This window comes from Passer montanus, unplaced genomic scaffold (genome assembly GCF_014805655.1).
Source record: "Passer montanus isolate IOZ18808 unplaced genomic scaffold, ASM1480565v1 scaffold3, whole genome shotgun sequence".
Taxonomy (NCBI): Eukaryota; Metazoa; Chordata; class Aves; order Passeriformes; family Passeridae; genus Passer; species Passer montanus.
Genome location: NW_024367707.1, coordinates 9689486 through 9713668, shown reverse-complemented (window position 1 = coordinate 9713668; position 24183 = coordinate 9689486). Strand labels below are relative to the sequence as shown.

The 24183-nt window shown below is 41.1% G+C and overlaps 1 protein-coding gene across 1 annotated transcript in view; it reads right to left on the bottom strand.

Annotated features, from left to right (window-relative positions):
• ARHGAP6 (Rho GTPase activating protein 6) overlaps positions 1-24183 on the bottom strand; it is a 311150-nt gene that overhangs the window by 158553 nt on the left and 128414 nt on the right. The gene's annotated exons all lie outside the window — the stretch shown is intronic.

The window sequence follows — 24183 nt, the reverse complement described above, 5'->3', positions numbered from 1 at the left end:
TACACAAACTGTAGAAGATCAAACAAATTCTGAAGGAAAATTGCATTCTGCTGTGTTATATAATTAGTAGTGACTTCTGTGTGACTTGCCCGGGGAGATTATTCCATCAATGGAAGTGTTTAAAAATGTATAAACCTCCCTCAGCTAAGCATAGCCTAAACAGAGCCTAGGCCAGGCTACATGATTTCCTGAGCCCTCTTTTACGTTTATAATAATTTTTAAAGGCTCTGTACAAATCTTGGCAAGGGCAGCAACACCCCCAGTTACTCTCAGTTGTTCTCTGAGGAAGTGGCCTTATTCTAGTGCTGCATGACATAAATGGAATTCATCAGTTTTTCTGTTTCCAACCTACAATGCAGGCAAGTGCTACTAGCCTATTGCATTATCTCAAAACAGTACTTTAGGGAGAAAGGAGAAGGTATTTTGAAAAAAAAAAAGAAATGTGTACAATAACACAAAATACATCCTGGAAAGAGAAATCCGTTGAGTCAAAGTTTTTATGTGCTCTGATGCTGATGTGCTGTACTCAACAAGCTTCCAGTTATGGATCTTCCGTGGATCTTAATCCCTATTGCAGAGGAAATAATCTTTAAGTGTTCCCATGGACAGTCAACTTGACGTGAACAAAGAACACAGTATCTGCATTTACCAATAAAGTCCATTTTTGTCTCTCGGGTGAACAATCTGTGCTACTCCCCTTCCTGGAAAACAAGGCAGGGTAGATACTTGAGCAGTTGCAGAGCATGTATTGGAAAGCAGCACCCAACAGAAAGAAACCTTATATAACAAACCTCAAATCATCAGAATCTCCAGGCAGGTGGGCGGGGAATAAAAAGGGTAAAAAATAAAACCCTGAATGCCTGATTTTGTCTTCTAAATTTCTGCTTCTTATTTCAAGGAGATGTTTTCAGTTGGGGAACTCTGCATATATCATATGCTGTGATTCCCAATATTTGTTTGTCTGCTCTGCAGGTTTGACCAAGAAAGTAGATGAGCAAGATGGGAAGAAGTTTGCAGGGTTTCTATGCTCAAGTTCTATACCATCACCAGCTTCCTCTAACCACAGATGCAATGCAAAAGGAAATGCAAAACATTGCAAGAGGATTAAAACAGGGGTGTTGTTTCTAATAAATACCCCAAGGTGAAAAGAATAGTATGGAGGAGAGCAGAACTTCCAGTGGTAGAAAAGGTAGAAAAAAGCAAACCACTAAAGGGAGAGATGCAAAACTTTGAGAAAACAGAGTAATTCAGGGAAAGGGGAAAAAACAGGAAGGTAAAGAATGCCCTAGAGGGAGAAGCCAGAGAGGGGAAGGACTAAAGGTGAAATTTTGCAGGTCAAACTTGTTTGGCCTAGAAACTCATTGCCACTGAAAAGGAGAGTCTGCCTCCCATTAACCCTCTTCATCCCCCTCTTCCAGCCACACACTCCCTTTCCTCTGCCTCCCTGCTTCTCACAAACCAATACAGCAAATGAAGCACACACCTTTCTTTCCATTTAGCAGACTGAATCAGCCCTCCGAGGGAGGAGATGAGTGCCAGAGCTGGCACAAAAGAAATCTGGAGACTGTCTAGTTGGGAGTAGAATACTGGGGGCAGATGAAGAGCATGCATGGAAGTGCTTTGCAATAATAACAGGTTGTTACATTGGTGCAGCTAAGATTAAAAATAAAGAATACATGATAAGAAAACTGCAGCTGAACTTTTTATGATGACAAAGAAGAGTTATGAGCAAAAACTTACAGTTTGGGGGGTATCAACCCAGAGAAATGCAGATTTACTAGATCTGGTTTTATGCTGTACACATATTATAAAAAACAGGGAGAAAAGATTCCTGTGTCTAGCTAGTATCAGAATTTAAAACTAATTGCCGACTAGCAATTAGTGTTTTCAAAGGCCAAATCTCAACAAAAGCTTTCTGGATTTTGAACACAAGCTATTGTGACTGTGATTAGAAAGCTCCCTTACACTGTATTTATGGTGGCTCTGATTTTGGAGCCCACCCTGGTCTGCAGTGAAGAGGAACCCACTGAGCTGTACTACTCAGTTGCCTGCAATCATCTGTCCCTCTCTTAAGCCACTTCGCAACCAAGATTTACAGACAGATCTTTCTGGCTATTCTGATTACATTTTAACCTTACCATTCTTATTCACTTATGATGCATTTATGATTCCTCCGTGCTGTTTCTTCCAAATTTCTTCCTCCTTTATTTACCTGATAATGTGTACCCAAGGAATGCATGCAGCTCACTTTGGGAAGTGTAAACCTTCCAGGTCAGTTTCTCTTAAGAGAGGATACAAAGCATCACAGTTAGCTTCCTGTATGTTCATTCCAGGGCAACTCAATCAATTCATGCTTTCCATGATTCCCATCGTGGTTGTTCCTTACACAGCTTTCAGGAGCTGTAATGTGGGCTTTACACCTGCAAACAGATTTTATTAAAACTGGCACTCCTCTCCTGTGTATCATTTGTCATTGACAACAGAAAAGAAGAATGAACAGTTTCAGTCAAGATTTAGTTGCTTACAACAGAGCAGCTGGGAAATGAGTAGGTAATGGAATCTTACCTACCTGATCATTAGTGAAGCCAAGTTTTGTTTTTCCAATATTGTTGTAGAAACTGAGTGCTTTCTCAACAGTAACTGCTAATAAACAAAGGAAAATAGCTATTCAGTTGCAGACAGCACACAATTATGAAACTGGAGAGAAGAGACTTCTCTACTTTTCTGCCATGAACTTCACCTGGAACTAGTGACTCAAGCTGTCTGATGTCTCATCAAATGAGGCAGAAAAAAGTTTCCAAATGCATCCTGTTTTGGGAGGGCAGCCAGCATGGTCCTTACTGCAGTAAAGGATTTGTCTAACCTAAATGTAAACATCTACAATCTCCATCTAAGCACCCTAAGCTTACCACCCTCTTCCACAGGAAGAAACCCACACATCTGGTGTGTATGTATGTCACTCCAAGTAGACATCTAAAGTAGGGCACAGAAATTGAAGTGCTACTTCAGTGGGAGTCTGTGACAATTAGATCAGACTGCTGCCCTTCAGGCATCTGCAGCTAAGTGAGGAGAAGCCCAGCTGGGAGACCAGCTATTAAAGTTCACCTGACTTTCAGAAAAGTCCTTAACAGTCTCAGAGCCTTGGTTCTTTGCATTCAGAAAAGCAGGGACTACCATACAGGTGAAAACACAATATCTTCAGGTGAAAAAGCTTGAAACAAGCATCAAGGTCTTGTTTCACTGCCTGAGCAAGTCCATGAATGCAGCTTCCATACAGAGGTAACTCCACATCTGGAAAAGACTCGCCTCTGTGGCTGCTGAACCAGAGCCAGGAGTGATACTGGCAGCACACTGCTTCCTTGGGGAATTAGCACTTTTCTTCTCCTGGCCAAATGTTCATTCGGTTGCTACAAGTAATGGTTTAAGTCTATTTCCCAAAAAGAATATGGAGAAAAGATGACAGACAAGTATATGAAAGGCATAAAGTTCTATAAACAAAACCTAGAAACTAAGGAATTGGAATTTGGGAACAGATAATAGCTTACAAAAATCTTTTGTTCAGAACTTTTTCTTTTATTTATTTTCTACCTATCAAAATATATTGATAATTTCTCAACAGAAATTATAACAGAACTTACAGAAATAGTACTTAATGCCCATGAAGAATGAAGTGCCACCTTACTCCTGGAGATGCTTCTTTACAATAATGATGCAAATCTTCTTAGACAGAAAGAAATCCTATTTGGAAAGAACTTGATCGCTGTAATTTCCTAGATGTCTGAAAGCTCTTTATATGAGATCTAATACATGAGAAGAGTCTGACCCTCTAACTGCTCTCAAGAAGTTGCCCAAGTGTTGCTCATACTGGTGAAGAAGTGAGTGCCTTATTCCTGGGGGGCTGGTACAAAGCAGCCTCAATCAAACACTTATCTTGTGCTTGCACCAGGTGGTGCAAGCTGAGAGGAACTGCACCTTGTGCACACCCACAGAACCTCCTGCAGGGTCCAATGCCAAGAAGCCCTCGAGGGCAAACCGGACTCCAGATTATAACCTAAAGCTCCAAAGAGTGCTGTGCAGAGGGGCAGGAGGAGCAGCTTTTCTTAAGAATGTAATCAGTACATATCTAGAGGAGGACCCTTGACTCTGCTCCATGCCCTCTGCCTGTGATCACTCAGCCAGAGCTGCTGACGGGGCATCAGCTAGGAAGGAGCAGCAGCAACAAATACAGCCATAGGGAAAGGTGAGAACCAAGACAACATGCCCCGGGGCCAAAACCAAGAAATGGACAATTCATGGAGCAATCCTAAGGGAAACCTTTCCCACAATGTGAAAGATGTTAGCAAACGTCCAAGAGTTTGTTAGCACTGGTGTGCTACCAGAACCTCACCCAGGATAAATCACTACACTTAATTTATAAGGCCCTATACATACATAAAATTATACATACTGTAAAATTGACTGTAGGTCAGTGGTGTCCTACATGTGTTAGTGCATATTATTGCACTATGAGTTATCAGCAGCATAGCAAAGAAATTTAATCTAAAATGTTTTTGGTTTAGAAAAAGGTTAACTTACTTTGTATCCCTTACATGTGCACAATGGTCTCTGTTTCCAGCATCAGTGAAAATTCACTAGAATATCTTTGAACTAAAACTACAAACCACTAACTTGTAGGTCAAAAAACTTACCCTAAAACAGAGCATAAAATATTTTTTCAACAAAAATTAGCATTAGCCTCATGGGTCACTAGAATTCATTTGGGTTTTAAAGATGCAGAAGAAATTATCAGTTATCCTGCCATATTTTTCTCTCCTCAGAGGCTGCAGTTTAAATGCAGTTTAACCATTCACAATTTCATGTGAAGATAAATGACAGGGTTTCAGGCCTATTATTTTTTTTTAGGTTTGTTTTTCCTTGCTGGCACATACCAAGATAAAAATAAGAGGAAGAATGCCGGGGTTGGGGGAGGGGTGGGGGGAAATAAGGGGGGGAAAAATAGAAATGTAACTTCCAGGTTAAGAGTATCAAAACAGCTTAGGAGACTTAAGCATGCAAGCCAAAAATCTCAGTGAAGTCTCATCTCTGTAAATCATACACATCTGGGAAAATAACAATTCACTGGAAGATTTTTCTAGTTCCTGAGAGTGGGTAGATCTCCATGTATTTCCTTCCTTGTTTATCTCCTTGCAACTCACCTTCATTGTATAGTAAAACTGGGCTGTGCTCTCACTAGCAATTATCCTTCTCCCTTAAATGTCTTCCAAGAACTGAAGAAGGAGAAAAACACAATTTTCTTTCATTACATATGACTTTTACAGAAATTGCAGCTATATAAGAAAAGTTTTTAAACCACTAACTTGAAACAAGTCACTCACATATATATGATCTGGTTGCTCAGATTAGAAAGAAGAATGCTTATCAACAACAGACAGAAGCACGGGCTCCTATCTAAATTTATCATCTAAATATTTGACAAGAATTTAGGAGCAGGAAGGGCTCTTTCACAAACCAAACGTTTATTCAAAATTGTTTCATGAATAGTATGGGATTGTTAAAATCCATTTAGTCTGTGGAGTAATAGCTACACAATAAACCTCCCAAGAAGTAACGTGACTACTGTACATTTTGATTTAATGTTGTAATTCATAAACCAGTTTTGCAGTGTAAAAGTAATTACTTCAAGACTGGAACAAGACCAAGCCTCTTGTGACCCACAATAATAATATTCATAATGTTAACAAACCTCTTCAAATGAAGTCATTGTTTAATACATTTCAGGCTATATGTGAAGTGGTTACAAACATCATGTTTTTGTAGTTGTCAATAATTTGGGGATCATGTAAGCAGATGGACATTGTGTTCTTCTGGATTTCAACTGTAAATTAAGAGTCAGGATATTATTATTCATAGTATTCACTGGGGCTGGTTGAAAAGCTAGTGTTCCAGCTGAGAAGGAACTTTGCTTTTCAAAATTTGACTTTCATCTGATTGAGTCTAAAGCCAACATTTTCAAAGTTTTTGTTAACTATTAATTCCTATACTTTTTTTTTTTTTTGGAGTCAGATAAAGACAAATCATGAAGCAGTCTGCTAGTTAGCAATGAGCCTGACAAAAATTCCTCTTTTCTCTGAGCCCTGGCAGAGCACTCATGCAAACTGCCCTGGGAGTGACAGTCCCTGGGAGGCATCCCAGTCCATCTCTGCTCCAGGGCAGGGAGCCTGGGAAGCCAGAAAGGCAGCCTGAGAATTACTATGGAATTAGGATGTGCCACAGTCCTGTGAAGCCCTGAGGTCTTGGCAGTGACAAGCTGCGGGGCTGTGCCATCTCTGGCGGTGCCAAGCCCTGGCAGGCAGCCTGTCCTATAGCTGGGGAGGCCTCTGCAGAGCAGCTCTGCCAGCCAGCCCACACTGGTAATGGGAACAGAGAATTTTCAGGATCACTGGGCCTGGGTTTGGATCGCTCCATGGACTTTACCAAAGATATACACTCTTGAATCAAACCCAGGCCTTGGGCCATGGAACAGCCCAGGAGGATTTTTTCTCAGTCATAAACCCAGAGTCTCCATGCAGCCTGCTTGTAACTCAGGGATAGTTTTCCTGGATTGATTAGAAGTGAATTCAAGGAGTTGCAAATGAAATATTTGACAGCCAGTAAATCAGTTTTTCCCACTATAATAAATTTCTACTTATTAGCATGATTAATGGATTTTGAAATGCTTCTTCTTTTGTATTTATAAAACAGAATCGTATCCAATAACTTCACACACTGAGTTCCTTATTTTGAACTTGTATATATGACTGTCCACTGAATTAGGAATGAGCATTTTTACAGTGTGCTCTAGCAACTTACATTCACTATCTGGTTTTACTCTGAAGAATGGGTATGGATACAGTTTCACCATGTGGAGTCTGAGGGTTTCAAGCAGTAATGAGTTTTATTTAAGTATCATTTTCCCTGGCCATAGGTTTATTGTTTTCACCTTGAGGCTGCAAATGCATCAAAGCATATTTGGTTTCTAGTAAGAAACTTCAGTCACCTAATGATTCAGGCATACAAGCTCCCCTGACCTGTCCTGACAAGTGAGAGAGAATATGAGGGAACAGACTTCAGTACTCAAAGGGGAGATGGAGAAATGCAGAATGTTAAACACTCTGGATGACTCTTACCCTAACTCTAAAAACATTGTAAAGAAGTTAGGAAAAGAATGAACAAAAACAACAGCCTTGTCCAAGTGTTCCAGGTGCAGCTCCTCTTCAGATTCAGATAGTTACCATCAGTGTCTCTGCATGAGTTATGCATCTTGGGCCCCATTTAGTCGCTGAAGACCTACTCTGTATAGACAGTAGAGTTGAAAGAGTTTGGGACATGGCAGTCTAAAGCAGATGCTGTGTTTGATCTGCTCAACACATTTCCAGACCCAGATGAGTGCACTGACTGTATGTGCCCACCTGGAGAAGCTGCCACATCCATTGCAGACACATCCATGTACAGAACCCTAGAACAAGCTGTGCTACCCAAAGGTAGGAATGACCGTGTTAAAGACCTTTGGTACAACTGCCTGGATAGCCTGCTTCAACAGTCATGTGTTTCTACAATCTAAACCAATGCAAGCTGGAGCTTGGGAAGAGATTTCTTCCCCAAGGCAAAGAAAGGCAAGAAGGCCTTTCTTATATGTCCAAGCAAAATAGATTAATACCTTGGATTACCCAACAAGACCGATGGAATAACTTGGTACTTAGCAGTGCACGTTACTGAAAACGCAGCCCAGTAAACATAAAGCAAAAGGTGCATTTATTGTACTTTTGTTCTCCCCTGCAGCAGTCATGACAGTTGTACTTTATGTGACCGCATGTAAATGTGGCATGTGGCTCTCGCAAATTAGTCTACATGCCAAAAGAGCTGAGTTTATCTGAAGAGTTATAATATGTTAGTGCTCAAACTGCTTCCCAGTTGTATTGAGAAAAAAGGTTAAATCACCCAGCACTTGGGCGTCTGGTTCTCCCTGTTACCTGGAAACTGGAGCTCTGAGTGCAAGCACTGTAGAGAAAGTGATTTAAAAAGCAACAGGAACATGAAAGCACCATTCATATAAGACATGCACCATCATCCAAGCAGTTTCTCCGATTGCAGAGCTGTATTGTTTCAATCTGCAGGATTCTTTACTTGATGGAAGTATACTGAATGCCTCATAGCTTGGGTGCAATTATTCCAGTGTATCCCATACTGTGGCTATTCCCTTTGCAGGGGTTGGAGGAAGGTGAAGGCAAAGAACAATCCACAGCCTTCCAGATCTAGGGATCCAGAGGTGGTATAGTCACAGTGCTGCTGAGCAAGGACATTTATGCTAATCTGGGAGGGGAAGATCCCCCTGGGCAAAACAGTTTGGGAAAGGCTGGGTTGTATAAAACTGTTGGCCATTCTCAGGCAATTGTTTTGTAAAAAGGTGAGCTATGAATTGAAAGCACTGAAGCTGTTCCTAGAGATTCTCCCACCAGTCTGCTCTCCTTTGGCAGTAAGGACGCCCAGTTCCTTTGTAGTTAAATTCTTCTCCAGTGACTTGTATTGCTTTAACTGTCCTGGTAAGACTCGAAAAAATGTAAGTATGGAAAAGGGCTTGGAAAGATTCACTGCAGTTTTACACTTGATAATACTTGTGATTTTAATGAAGCCAGCATAGGGAAAAGCAGGAATAATGCAGCAGTGAAAGAGAGCCGTGCTAGAGCTGTGCTCTTTATTCTCCCTTTTTGTCCTCTTCCCTTGATTAAACAGTCGAGGAGAAATCTTGGAAGTGATCCTGCACACGATTTGTGCTCCTAAGCAGAGCCAGAATGCTGCGAGCCAAGCGCCAGGCTGAATATCCAAACTTTTACTGTTTATATTGAGGCATATATTCACTGGGTGCTGGAGTTTGAGACCACTTCTCCCCACACACCAGCTGGGAGGTATCAAAGTCCGTGTGCATTATCCACCCATTCACCTCCAGTTAGAAAAAGTGTCCACAAGATGCTGAGAACATCAAAGTGTTAAGGAAAAGGAATTCATCCACACAGGACAAAGAATTTAGGCTGTTTACAACTTTCTGCTCTCTGATGTTTATTACAACCCCCGCTATAAAATCTGTCTCCATCTGCAGTACCTTGTAGTGAGAGAGTTAATGAAAACCCAAGCCACATTCCAAGGATGGCAATTCAGAATGAGAGCGACCTCAGCATTGTTTTGCTAAGATCTCAAATTGCCAATACTGCAAAATGAAGTCATGCGCTCTGTCAACATGTAGTATGCTCTATAAATGGGATTGCCTGTTCATCTGTCAGTAAAACATGCAGAAAAGCACTATTTGATTGGCCTGAGAGAGGCTGACTGCTTGCTTTGACTTCTTCCTTAAGATTTACTTGAAGCATGAGACTGCTGAAAATCTCTAGTGAGTAAAAAAGACAAAAATATATTAAAATGAATTAAACTCATTTGCAAATAGACCTCACTTTATGTAGTTGGTCTTGAGTTAGAATTTCTTTATCAGAAGAATTAAATCTAAAATAAACTAAAGCACTGAATGTTGAAAATTAATTTCCATGGACTTCAGTACTAACTTATAAAACTTACATCATTTTACAAACACAAGATTACTTCAATAGTTAACTTAGGAACCTCAGACAGTTTTAATAAATTTATAGACAGCTTCCAGATTGAATTTTGCTGATCCAGGCTTCTTAGGCGGAGTTTATGGAGCCAGACTTGTCATATGAGCTATTTCTAAAAGCCTCAGGTAAATATACACAGGGTTCGTGTTGTTAGAGAAAGTGGTTTTTTCTCTTCTAAAAAATTTAAGTTAATCTCAAGCAAAAACAAAAGTTCATTCAGTACATTTTGTATTTGTTATTTTTGACCCATTTTGGGAAGTATTTTCCTTCTACAGATCTGCACTGTCCCTGCTTCTGTCCAACTCATTTTAACTCTTTCATTTCTTTTACCACTCTGTTTCACAGGCTGCTGCTCTGGTCTCTGAGTTAGAAACAGCTAGATGGCACAGCTGGAGAAAAGGAAAGGTTTTTCAGGTATTTCCTTCTCCTTCCCACCCAGCAGCTCTCATGCCTTTCCCTTTTTACTTGGCTACTTTAACTCGAGTTTCATAGAAAAGTTTGACCTGTATTGCAAAACCAATTTAGAATTGTAAGTTGTTTCTCATGTAGCTGAAGTCCTGATGTGGATGCAATTACAGGGATCAAATGGATATGTTTTATTTCTGTTGCAATTCAAAGTTGCTATGGCCATCGAAAGCAGCTTTATTAGAGTATCACTCTGTAATAACAGGGCTCTGCACTTTACATAACTTGGAATTTGTAAACTCCATGGCCAAAGCTATACCTCTTAATTTATGATTTCAATTTAATGTTGTTCTTTTGATGGAGCATCACGTAAAAATTTACCCATAAAACCCAGAATTAGAGTCAAAAGTATGCCAAAGTACTCAGAGCCAGGATGTCAGGATCGAAGCATCTGCAGTTTCCCTTTTAGGTAACACACGGGCCTGCAAGCAACATGGGAAAACGTCCTTCCCACAGGTTTCTATAACACCTCTCCATCCACCAGTGGTACTAAGCTGAAATTTGGAAAGCAATGCAGTTTGTTTTTTTCTACTAAAGTATGTATATAGCATACAGGCAGAGGATTGTTAACAAACACGCTAAGTCTTGCTGTGACAGATAATGTGAGGAAAGGTAGCATTAGGAGATAAAGAATGAAGAAACTGATATGGCAATACAACAGGAATGACCAAAATTCTTGCCCCTTAGCTGAGAATGGACACCTTCATGTGACCAATGCCCGAGCTTGAGGGCCTGCAGGAGCAGTTCCCAGAGATGAACAGAGATGAACTGCTGGAGCAGTTCCCAGATGGCCAGAAGCTCCCACTGCTCCTCTCTGAGACACCACTAAATTTCTGAAAATGGCAACCCAGTCAGCCCAGCAAGGTTGTCCAAGCAATTACTGTTGGCTTAGCTCTACTCACAGCCAAGGATACGAATCAGTGGCCATCCCAGCACAATTTCACTGCTGCCTCATGATGGAATTACAGCCCTTGAAATGCCCTGTGAGGACTGGAGAGACTGGCTACGACCCATAAGAGACTCCAAACAGAACGAGAGTGATGTTCACATGACAGAGACCCAGGCACACTGTCTGAGATGAAAAAAAGGTAGATTGTCACTTTTTGCTGGTTCTTAGGAGAAGGCAGGCAGCAGTATTTTGCTGATGGAGGTGTTCAGGCCTGGTGTTGTTCTATAGAACACTCCAACAAAAGATATGAGACAACAAAGCCATGTCTGAAAATCACCCATGACAGACTTTTCTGCTCCCTCTGTACTGTCTGCTCCCAGCTGTACCAGCACAATAAGTTCTCTTGTGATCCTGGGTAAATTAGTGTGCTAACAGAAATTACTGATCCCATGGGTCCACAGAGAGAAAAAAGTGTATGCAGCTCCTTATTTAATTTTAAGTAAAATCTTGGCTTACTTAAATGGTCACATTGAACATTTGACTGATTTCTTGCTTGAACCATAAACACCCAACTTGCATACATCCTGGTCTGTTGGTACCTCTGCGACCCACCAGCACAGTACAGTGATGAACAGATGGCTGCAGTGATCTGTTCCATCAGCCTAGAGGGACCCAGAAGACAATGCTTGTATATGTCTGTCTACCATGTGGGTTATTCCAATAAATGGGATAATTTTTAGACTACTGTGGTTGCCCTGCTGATGTGTGAATGAATGCTCTCAGCAATGTGTTACTTCACTTCAAAAACATTGTGAAACATTCACATTCATACACATCTCCCTCTTACTCTTTATTTAACCACAGGCTGCTGACAATGGCTGTAATTCAAGGTAGCAGCTAACTACTCACATAGTTTGAGTATGTCTGTACCAAAGACTGTTCATACTTTTAAAATTCTAAATCTAACTTGGTTCTTTTTTACCTTTGTTTATAAAACATTAGAGCAGTGTGGTGAATCCCACAGTGACCCCTGGAAATTTTAACTACGGCATTCACATGGAAAATTGCTTCTAAACCAAGAGGAAACTACATGCCTCTGGTTGTGATATCTGCTTTATCAAAGCTTGATCTGCTACCTCTGGTATGACCTCATATCCAGCTAAGGGTCTCAGATGGAGAAGCCAATTCTCAGACACTTTATTTCAACTGGACAGAAAGCCACACAGGAAAGTTTCAGTATTGCACCCTGTGCCATGACCTTTTATCAGTTCCTCCACATTCACTCCAACATACCATCCAAGGAGCAGAGTGTTTCATTTTGGACTCTGACGTGTGTAATCCTGCCAGAGGTGCAGCACAAAAAGTGCTGCAGGAGGTACCAGCCCATGAACCATGGTGCTCACTTGACGGAGGTTAAAAAGAGCGTGCCAGTTCTGCTGCCCGAGGGCTGGCATGACACACAGACCTACACTCTCCCTTTTTTGGTGGGAATCCAACCAAAACAAATGCAGGGCAACTCTCAGCAGAAGGGAGGAGAGCTCACTGTGTCTGCAGTGAACTGAAGCCATCGATGTGCCTCAGCCTTGGCTGCAGCTGGACCATAGCATTCCTCTGGAGCTCATGCATTTCTCAGAGGTTTTTCTGTTTATTTTCTTAACAAAGCTTTGCAGATTTTTTAAGTGAGGGAAGGGAGACTCAGATATTCCCCTCCCTCAGTTTTTAAAAATCAGGCTCAATTCTTTAAATAGATATAGGAAAAAATCCCTATTAGAATCTCCCAATCCTTTAAGGTCTGAACTTCATGGCTTTTTTAGCTGACTCAGGAACTTTTTATGTTTTAACAATCACATTTATTTTCAGTTTAATATTATTAAATTAGCAATTCCATTATGGCAAAATTGATATTATTGTAATTGAACAATATGAGATATATCCAAAGGAAAAGAAATTAAGTTAATCATTCTTCTTTTGATTTAAATTCAGAAGTTAAATCCAAATACCTAAGTGAACTTGACAGTGTCTGTCACTTTGTCTGCAAGTAAATTCTTACTTCTTCCCTCCAGCACTGGAACATAAAGGTGCTGCCAATATGTGGATAAGCACTGTGCATTACACAAAACAGCAGTACATTCATGCTTTGTGTTGTAATGGAAACTCTCAGTTTAAGATCTAACAGCAATAATAGAAGGAAAACTTGGAGCTACAATTTTTATCGTAGCTGGTAGGATTTTTTTCCCCGAGTGAGGTCAGAGAAACAGAGTGGAGAACTACATTTATGATGCTCCTCCTTATCAAATACAATAGGACTGAAGCCCATGCTTCTCCTGGAGGTGACTGAACTATGTTTCCTTCAAACTTAGCTGGCTGTTGTGCCCGTGTCACTGAGGGTGGAATTTGTCTTAATGGACTGCAAAAAAAACAAAGAAGTTTCTCATTTAATGGGAAAGCCCTGAAAAGGTATGGTATCTGTGCAGCAGGTTAAACAAACAGCTGCCCTGCACTTTTCAAAGATTGAGACTGTGCAGATGCATGAAGGGTTTGATCCATCCAGGGGTGGATTGCCAGTGGAGGAGTGGTCCTGCATCCCTCTACTCTTCTCATGTCCATCCACTCCAGGTTTAGTGTGTTTGCGGCAAGGCTGCCACTCTGAAGGGAAATGAATATTCTTGTGGTGGATTAACTGTCTGACACATCAATTCCCCCTGAGGTGACTCAACTGCTATAGGTGTTGCAGGGGGAGTGGGAGGAATGGATGATTTCAGGCAGCTTTTAACTGGAGCAATTAAATCTTTAAACCAGAGTAATTAAACATTTGGTGCAACTGTACATTCTCTTTTCCCAAACCATCTCTATTAAGGGCACACTACTCCAAAAAGAGACAACATTATGTGTTGATTTTTCTGCAAAAAGAGAGCCTTTATCAGCATTAGGAAATAATTCCATTGCGGAATTTACTGTAGCAACAGTGAGAACCAGGAGTAAAAAATGGGTCAAGGAGTTTAAAAACTGAATAAAGATGTTCCCAGCCATCAGTGGCTATTAAACAACATCACTCAGATTATTGTGTACAATACTGCCTATTGTGCAGAAGACCCTAAACCAGTAACCACAAGAAAGGGGAAAACTAACTATGTCTTACACTTCTTAATTGTTCTACTGTCTACTACACTTTCTTTAATCATCATTCCTGCCTCCCACAGGACCGAGCATTAGGGTGTTAGGGATCCTCTCTTCATCTCCACCAGGATTGCAGTTCTTATGTTAATGTACCCACACCTCACAGGAGTCTGGCACCTCATCTGTGGAGACCCTCAGAGGAAAATGCAGTGCTATCACTAGCATTCTTGGCATGCCACTACCAAAAGTTTACAAGTGCTGAACTCCTCTATAAAGAGTCGCTTGAAAAGGGGAGCTTGAAAAGGGGAGGAAAGAAATGAGAACCATTAAGCCAAACATGTTCAAAAAGAAAAATGGAGCAGGGAAAACAGAATAGCTGCAAAGTGAATTGCTTTTGGACCAAGTGATATCAATAAAGATGATTTTTTTACTAAAAACATAAATAAGAACAAATACTAAGAGGAATTTTTTTTTCTATTTTAGACTTCAGATTTGATTTAATTTCGCATGATGTATTAACTTAAGCTTTTGCATAAAGATTCAGGTCTAGACAGATCAAGTTTCTCTGTAGAAGAGGCCTTTAGGCCACTTTTCTCAGTGGGCTGAAGGGAATGTAGTCAGAGATTTCAGTACTGCTGTTTACTGATGCCCTCATTTCACAGGATATTAATTTGTCCTTTCACTCTAGAAATCAGGATGCTACAAAACAGATCTACAAATGAAAGCAGGTGCTCAAGAACACTCTTGAAGAAGGATGCTTTGCTGAACTTGGAGGCAGAGGAGTGGTGTGGGTTTACAGCTCACATATGCCTGCATTAATTCATGACATTGAAACACGGTCCTTTGATGTACAGACTCATATTCAGAGAACAAGACCCCAGAACAAGACCCCCTGCTAGATGGCTCTTCTGACTTTTATTTTCAATTCATCAGTGATGGGGAGGCCTAGGCAGAGCGTAGCATAATTTGACAGACACTCTACCCAGAACCCCAAATCCCCCGAGTTGTGTGCACAGCCAGACACTCACCTGCCTCCTTGGGGCACAGCCACGGCAGGGCAGGCAGGCTCTGCTCCCTGCCCAGCACGAGCTCCATGCCGGGAACAGCAGGCACAGTGAGAGCAGCAGAGCTTTCACAGCTGTGGAACAGAGCTGGGCACAGAAGGCACGAGTGGGACAGGAGGAGTGGAAAGGACAGAGTCAAAGCTGACAGCTTTGCTGCCCACGGCCAACCACACTTACTGACTAGGAAGGAGAAAGTCAGGGCTGTATTTAACAAAAAAAGCAGGTAGGCTCTCTTGAGAAATGCTTGCTGCTTTGAAAGATCAACATAAAGCAACAGCCTCATCCCTGCCCTTCTGCAGAGCCCACCAGCAGTCCCTGTATTCCCCCACTGTCACCACCCTCTCTGCTCTCCTCACCTCCCAAGTGCTTGGGTTTGTCACAGAAGGCTCTGCTGGAGAGCCCCACTCATTTACTGCTGCTCAGACATGAAAAACCCATTAATACCTTGGCTGCTGCCATTTATGAGCATGGATTAGGAAAGAAACCCAATTGTTTGATAATTTTTTAACCAGACGCTACTTTTAGATTATTTGGGCTTGTTGTCCAGAAGCAAAAGGGCATTTACTTAACCCACCACACTGCAGAGTTTGCAAGTCAGATAATTTGTAGTCTGCAGAAGACACAGACCTGAACTCGAGAGTGTCTGTTGCTCTTTAAAGCTATTTTTGCTGTCTAAATGCTATGGATTCGGAACAGAAGCAGAAGGTGCACCACAGCTTTACTCCTTGTTTCCAGGGACATATTTTTCATATTTTTCTCCATGAGCCCAGGGCAGTGAGGCAAAGGGAAGGCAGAAGAGTGCAGAAGTTTCCCTTTCCTGCAAGGAAAACAGTTTTGAAGAACCATAGGGGATGGGGACTCCTCTCCTGCCACACATTTCAGAGCTGCAAGGAAGAAAGGAGCTCCTTGTTGGCATCTTTCCTCTTGCTGCCACAGCTGGGAAGCTTTAACATCACTGTTTGCCCTGAGGCATCTCTGCAGCAGGGGACAGTGGAAGCAGAGAGTCTGAGGTACTCTGCCCTCTTGGATGCCTGATCATGGGTGTGATCTCCACTTCACCAAGGTTTAGCACCATTACACAGCCACATCTTGTTCAGGAAAGCAGAGCCACAGAGAGAGGTGATTGGAAAAACCTTTACCTTCAAAAAAAATTTTGCTTCTGTTCCAGCACATAATGTAAATTATCAGTAGAAAATCTCAATATTTAGTAATTTATTTTTTTTAATTTAAGGGAATCTATTGACAAAAAGTTGTTTTTTCAGTGTGATGAGCACTTTTTGAGGTAATATTGTGTTTCATTGAAGCCCAGCTTTCCATAGAAATTAAAGTTTCCTTATAATCACTCTAAGAACTAAGCTGGTTTTCAGCACATCAAACTCCATGGGAGATGCAAATCCTTATTTATTTTTTTTTTTAACCAGTCTTACATATTTTCCCAAATATGTTTTGTTTGACTCACATTTTCTCTGGTGACTTATTTCTTTGGTCACTTGTAGTAATTATTTTCTCTCTGTTACTACTTTTAAAAATACCAACATTTTGGTTTAAAATAATTTAATAGTGCTCATGGCTCTCCTCTTAGACTGTGTATTTCCAGCTCTACCTGCCTTCTCATGAAAGGTGGCCTTAAGCCTAATTTTTCCTAACTTTTGAAGTTATCCCTGTCCCTTGTTCACTGAAGTGGCTTGTTATTTGCTTTCTGTTCTTCCCAGTGTTTCCTGATCATTCCCAGTCTTGTTCAGTCTTGTTCTGTCTTGTTCAGAGAAAACGATCACTCTGAGGACTTAAAGGGAAGACAAAGGATAAATAGAACTCGGAATCATTACCATGACCTGTAATAATACATGTCCAGGGCATACACCCACTGAGAAACCCCCACTGTATACAACCTGAAACTAAAATCTGCCATTGCTTTAACACACTGCATCTTTAAACTGTGCTGTTTTCCTGAAGGGAAGAACTGGATGTAATCCTGGATCAGATGCTGCTGAAACATTAGGAGCCTTGCCTGGAACAGACTTGGCCTTCATGCAAATTACTATGTGGTGTGCTTAATTTGTTATCTATTAATGCCCAGACCCTCTCCCTCACTGTTACTATATAACCTTTTGTCTCTGGGTTTTAATTAATGAAAGTTTGTCTTCAGAGGTTTTTTTTTCCTCTCATGGACATAACTTTAGGATGCTGAATTTCCTCTTGGGAGTCATAGATTTTGCTAGAACTCTCCAAGGCAGTTTCAGTGCTCCAAAATCGTAACTTTCCACAAACTGCAAGAATCAACTAGTTTAGAATTCCAGATCATTCATAAAAGCAAAATTAAATATAGAGTTACCCTTGACACAAAGGTATTTAAAGGTGTTCATTAATTCCTAAACTCAGTTTCACTGTGACGATACCAGCCGTGAATTTCGTATCAACTACGTTATTAAAAAGCTTGTGATTTCTTCAAAAATAGACAAGCATTGCAAAGTTTTCTCTGTTTTCTAAAAATATATATTCCCCACAGTATATCAACATACTATATATGTATAGTATATATTCCCCACCGTATATCAACCTGTTACCATCTGACCATTTACAAGAGAATCCCTCTATTTGCTTTTTGCTATGCTACATAATGAAGGGAAAGAAACTGGCCAGCAGCTCCCTGGGTTGTTTACTTAGCCATTTACAAAGAGGAGATCTCAGCAGAAATAAGTGCTGGTATTTCCCCTTATTATATCATCTGAATGGCTCTATTTCTCCCTTCAGGATGGTCCAGTCCAAATCTCCAGGTCTAGCTTATCCAGAGGGGTTCTACTTACCTGAGACCGAGGAGTTTGTTATTGTGAGTAAGGAACAGCACACTGCTTTTCCTCCTTGGAGCTGTGCACAAACCCTGGCTGGTGTGAGCTCTGGAGGCCAGGATCAGGGTATGGTTCCAGCTGGAGTCTCCCAGCACTGGCACTGCTTGTCCCACCAAGCCCTGGCTCATTCGCTGGGGAACACGGACCAGCCTTTTCTGAACCAACATGCAATAGCAGGAGCATACTTTGCTGAACAAAATCTACTTTCAAGTCACAGAATATTCTCAGTTGCAAGGGACCCACAAGGATCAAGTCCACAACCTTGTCATTATTAGCACCATGCTCTAACCAGCTGAGCTCATGTCAGTCCCATTGACCACTTAGTAATTATTCTACTGTGTATCACACTGTAAAATGCATCCAGCCATTCATAAGCCTGGTGACCCAGAATTCCTTGTTGCCCAGGAACTGTCTCACTTCCAGCAGCACCAAAGGCAAAACCCCACTTTACAGCAGTTACACTGCCCTAAGCACAGTGCCAGGGGCAGGGACTTGTTCATCCAGAGCTGCTGCCAAACCACTGGTGCTGTGGAACCACAGTCCAAAACACACAACGTTTAATCACGAAACTTGCTTAGGCAGCTGCTGAAAAGGAGAGACAAGTTGCTTACATATGCATAGTCCTGAATGGCCTATCTTATGTGGACTTCAAGGTGCTTCATAAATATCATCTAAACTCAAATATTATTTAAGCCATCTAAAAAGAAACCGCTTCTCTGCGGGTCAGAGCTCCGGTTCACACGCACTGAGGCGATGAAGTGGGTACTGACATCCACCAACCATTTGCTGCTCAGACACAGTGACCACAGCAGGGAAAGCTGAACAACATCTGAAGCAACTTCTAGAGCCCCACAGACCAGCTACTTCAAAGCAAATTGAAATTGTGTCACTGTATGAAAGGTATAATTCAGGAAGGGTATTTCAGTAAGCAGCTGCTGTTTCAAATCACCAAACACAGGTAAAACACGATTATATTGTATTAAGTAGCTTTCTGAATGCACATTCATATTAGAACAGCAATGCTGTAGTCTGTAAAGGGAACATGGTTTTGAAGCTGAGAGCACAGGCCATGGCTTCTGATCACCTGGAATTCCTTATGCTGGATCATAGCTGTGGACTAGGCAGTACTGCCAACAGCTCACTCCCCTGCTTGTGCACGTTCCTTTTCCAGTGCTTCTCACAATGTTATTACTGCTTTTCCCTCAGGTTTTAGCAAAAATTATAACCTTATTTAGCATTTTCGACTGTATTCTTCTAGTTACTGTGATATTTTCAAAGTTTCTTTTGACTCATTTTTTATTTCCCCCAAATATTTTTGTAGCCTGGAGAAAGACTCTGATGTCAAGATGGGCCTAGCTTTGAACCCAGGGTGGAGAAACTTTTGATACACTTCCAGACTATTTAATTCCCTACTCAGGTCTCTTGAGTATCCAACAGAACCAACTTTCCCAGGCCCTGCTTGCCTGTGAGATGCTGGAGAGTAAAGCACCCAGTCTTCCTGAGAGGTAAGCTGCTGATTACACAACTTTCAGCATATCCTGAAAGCTGATTCCAAAAAAGAGTATTGTTTTTAGCATCACACAGAGTTCTTCACATACCCTTTAGAGGGGAAAGGAAGTGCAGGAAGGGGAGGGGTTTTTAATATAACTTCCAAAGAAGAGAAGTATGGTGCTGAGAAATAAGACAACCTAAGATCCAGCTCAGACTTAGCCAAATCTCAGCTGCATCACTCAGGAGATTTTGCTTTTGTTCTGTCAGTTCAGTGTGGTCATGCATCAAAGACTGCTCCACAAAACTGTATTGGACTGAAAATTTTACACTCTTTCCTCTAATACCCAGGATGTGTGTGCTGCAGAATTTCAGTATAAACTGCTGTACATGGAGACAAGAAAGCTCAGAGATTACAAAACCCCTCCTCAAATAAGACCTCTTCTTGCCAAATTAATTTCATTAATGGTTCTTACCACATTCAGTAGCCAAGAAGACAGCCATCAAAAATTATCAAAACTTCATAGCATGTCTTAGAGCAATTCTATTGGTAAAATAAAAAGTTATTGGTAAAACATCAAAGTGTGCTGAACAAAAACCCCTTATAAAAAAAAAAACCAATTTCCACATATATATTTATATATCCACACACTATATATATATATATGGAAAAGGAAACAGAGAAATGCAAATTTTCCCTTGAGGCTGGAAGCAAAATTTTCTTTATTGGCAACTACCCAACTAACTTTCCTTAAAATACAATACAGTAAAAAGAATCTTCTCTTCTGACTTCTTATATTCAAGTTATCCAAAATATTTACCACGCAGACCAACGCTACAGTCACGTGCACCAAGACAGCCTCCCAAGCACTGGTTTTGTTTCATGTAAGAGGACCCTTGGTCCAGACTGGGTGGGAGATGTCTGTGTGGCTGCTGCCTCCCCCCACAAAGCCAGCACCCACACGTGATGCTTCCCTACAGCCACTTCTCCCAGAGAGGAGCTCACCCCTCTCAGCATCTCTTTCTCCCCTCCTGCAATGGACAACAGCTGTAAATTAGGACCACTTCACCAATGCTGGCTGGAAGCCAGAGAGTCCTGCAAACACATGGAGCCACGAGCCTTCCCCAGCTCCCTGCACCAGTGATATTCCCAGAGCAGCATGATTCCTTCAGCGCGGCTGTGATAGCGGAGTCCTGGGCATGAGCTGAGACCTCTCTGTGCCAGGTGCTGCACAAACAGCATAAATCCACAGTTTACTGAAAAAGCAACCAGAACCTGAAATGGACACTCCCTTCCTCCAGATCAAAGGAAGGGAAAATAAATAAGTGAGATAGATAAATAGAAGCCAGTAGAGAAATTAGTGTCTAGCCTAGAAAATATTTCAGAAATAGGGTGAGCCTCTCGAAATGGTATCTTGAGAGAGAAGCACAGTTGCCAGGAATCAGAATGATTTCCCACCAGGTTTAATATGTTTTAACAAAGCACAATTAATTTCTTCTGTCCTGAAAGAATTTTTAAGAATTCTTTTAACCGGTGAAAATTTTCTCAGCCTTCAATTCATGGCTGTTTTCAGTCTTGGCTTTGGAGCAAAAAAAGCTCTAACCTATTTCTCTCTCCCACTGGAGAGAAATTAAAAAAAAAAAAAAAAAAAGAAAAAAAGAAAGAAAAAAAGGAACCAGGCTTAGAAAAGATGCTATCAGCTTCTTTTCCAAGACACAAGGGGACTTTTGAGACTGCAAGCAGGTTCAGCACTAAGCCTCTGAAGCTAGTGTATTTTCCCAGGTGTATTTTCCTGGATGGCGTATCTGGTGGAACAGCGGTGGACATCATGGAAGGCAGTCCATTGACAACACACTCCTGGGAACAGCTAATCATCCTGCTGTTTTTCTGCACTTAGCAGGTATTTGAGCTAATATGGAGAAGACAGAGACCATATTCTTATGCTATGCCTGTGAGAAGGACAGAAATCAACAGAAATCTGGCTTTTGCCCAAGAAGACAGACTGGATAACTCCTCAAGTCTGCCTTTTTTCAACACCCAGGAAAAAAAGAGTCACCATGTTGACGGATACAATGTAGAAGAATAGAGTTAGTGATGAAGGTAATTTCGCCCCTAAGGAGTTACAGCTGCTCTAATTACCAAGAATTAGGAGCAGGCCTGCCCTTAATAGACCACAGCTAGATCCAATTAGGATGGGTATTGTAAAAGAGTAGGTTGGCTGGTTCAGAAGTTAGATAGGGTTTGTTGGTTGTGCTGTGAGGAAGAAGGGGTCAGATCTGTGAGGAGCTGCCCATGAAAAATCACAAGAAGAGAAGGTATGGAGCTTTTGCAATAAGGTGACAACATCACTATACTTTTCATACTTGTTTGGTTTAAGGTAAAGAGAGATTTCAAAAAATGGATTCTCAAAATTGGAAAAGAGTAAACCCAAGCAAAAGGACAAAATCATGAGACCCAGTGAGCAGTTATCAATCAGCAGTAGAAAGAGATTTTGCTGTTTATTTAACTTGGTTTTGCTGCATAGTTTGGCATTTGAGCCATATACTGGCTGGGACAGATTTTTTTCCCCCAGTATTTTCTGAGCGTATTGCTCCCAGGATGGTGTCCTTTTAACAACCCAAGTCACAAATCCAGAGGCCTTTTCTAGCAGCAGTGCCTTCACAAGCATATAAATCTGAAAAGTGAATTTGCTTATGATGACTTAATAATATGCTCACATGGGACAGGAGGGATCTGGCTAACTCCTGTGCATTTGGTGTCCCCAGCATATGGTCATATGGAGGGGGTTTGCTCTGTTCTACCACAAACCCCGTGCAGGTGGGACAAGCACACACCCCACAAGGAAGCACAAGTGGTGCTGAACTTTGGTGCTTGTGACTCTTATTTATTTTTCAGAAATCTCTCCCAGAACAAACACTTTTCTTTCCTTGTTTAAAAAAAGCCTAGGCACTAACAAATCCAAGAGAAATCTGCTTTTTAGCAGGGCCTGTTGAAATAGAACAAGGGACAGTGATTTTTAAAATAAAGAGGGGTCAATGTAGATTAGATATAAATAAGTTTTTTACAATGAGGGTGGTGAAATACCGGAACAGGTTGCCCAGGAAGCAACCTGTGGTACATGTCTCAACCTTAGAAACATTCAAAGTCAGGTTGGATGGCAGTCTGGTAACCTGGTTTCACTGAAGATGTCCCTGGTCACTGCAGGGGATTGGATCTAGATGTCCTTTAAATGTCTCTTCCAACTCAATTATTCTAGAATTCTATGATAATCCAAAGGATTTCAACAGTTCCTCTTGTTGTGAAAGTAGTATCAGACAAAAAACACCTTTCTTCCTGAAGGAAAGCAAGTTCCAGAAAAGGCTATACAGCACAAATTTTAGAAAAAACATTACATTATTGAGCAAATGATCACAGTTTCCTATCACATTCGGTATTCAAGGTATTTCAAATTGATTCTCCCAGTAACACTTGTAAACCATATTACTATACAGCACTAATTTTAGAAAAAAACATTACATTATTGTGCAAATGATCAGTTTCCTATCACATTAGGTATTCAAGGTATTTCAAATTGATTCTCCCAGTAACACTTGTAAACCATATTAATAATCATTTTAGAATACATTTACCTATGGATGACAACCAATTGATTACTCAAAGTTCAGTGAGCTAAAAAAAAAACACTTCTTTTTCATCCAGAGATAAATCCTTAGTACCCAAAATATGTAATTAAGATATGCATTCAAGCATTAAAAAAATATGTTTAATTATAAGTAATTTTCTAAGCCAGCAATGCTTAAGACCTAAAGCATGGATTTGTGTAAGGATGGATTTGCTCATGTAGGCATATTTACTGTAGATGTGTTTTTATTTGTATTCATTGGTGCTGCAGGTTGCACTAGCATCCATAAATCTATCATGCAGTGTTTCTTATACCCCAGAAATTCAGTATTGTACTCTTGAGGGTCAGCATGGTAAGTGCATCAAGTGATGTTCTCAGCAACACAGAGGATGTGTTTCAATCTGCTGCCATATTGCAGCTATAGTAATAAGACTCTGCCACTGAAAGCCTTCAGAAGCTTTGTGCCAGCACAATTTAAGTGGATCTAGAGAGGTTTGCAGGGATGCAAACTAACTTTTCATTTGCTTCATGTGCACAAATTATGTTTAGGTATAAGCCTTTCAGCAGTCAACTGGATGCTGCCTGATGAGATGGTGCCTGTGAGATCTCATTAACTCTGCCCTGTATTTTGAACCTCTTCTCATCTGCAGGGCAGCATTGGCAAGAGAAGCAATAATAATGGTGGAGAGAAAAGGCTCTGCAGTGCTGGCTGAGATTCAGGGCATCTCCCAGCACCTTAAGGAGTGTTCCTAGATGAGATTTCCAGAGGGACATCGGTCTGAAGCAAAAAAATGGATGCTATAAAAGGTAGTGTTGGTGTGAGCCTGTGCTTGTTTTCTGCTCTGCCACAGCCCCAGAAGAATGAGGTAAATGACTCGGGTCTCTACACAGATCTGTAAGGCATTTCCCCTGGCCCTGAAAGATCCCAGCTTTGTGACATGCACTAGATGAGGGAGTCTCTGCCATCATGAAATCAAACTTCTTCACAAAGACTTTCAACTCCTGGGACCTTCTTACAATGAATACAATTAGCCCCATTTTAAAGCTGGC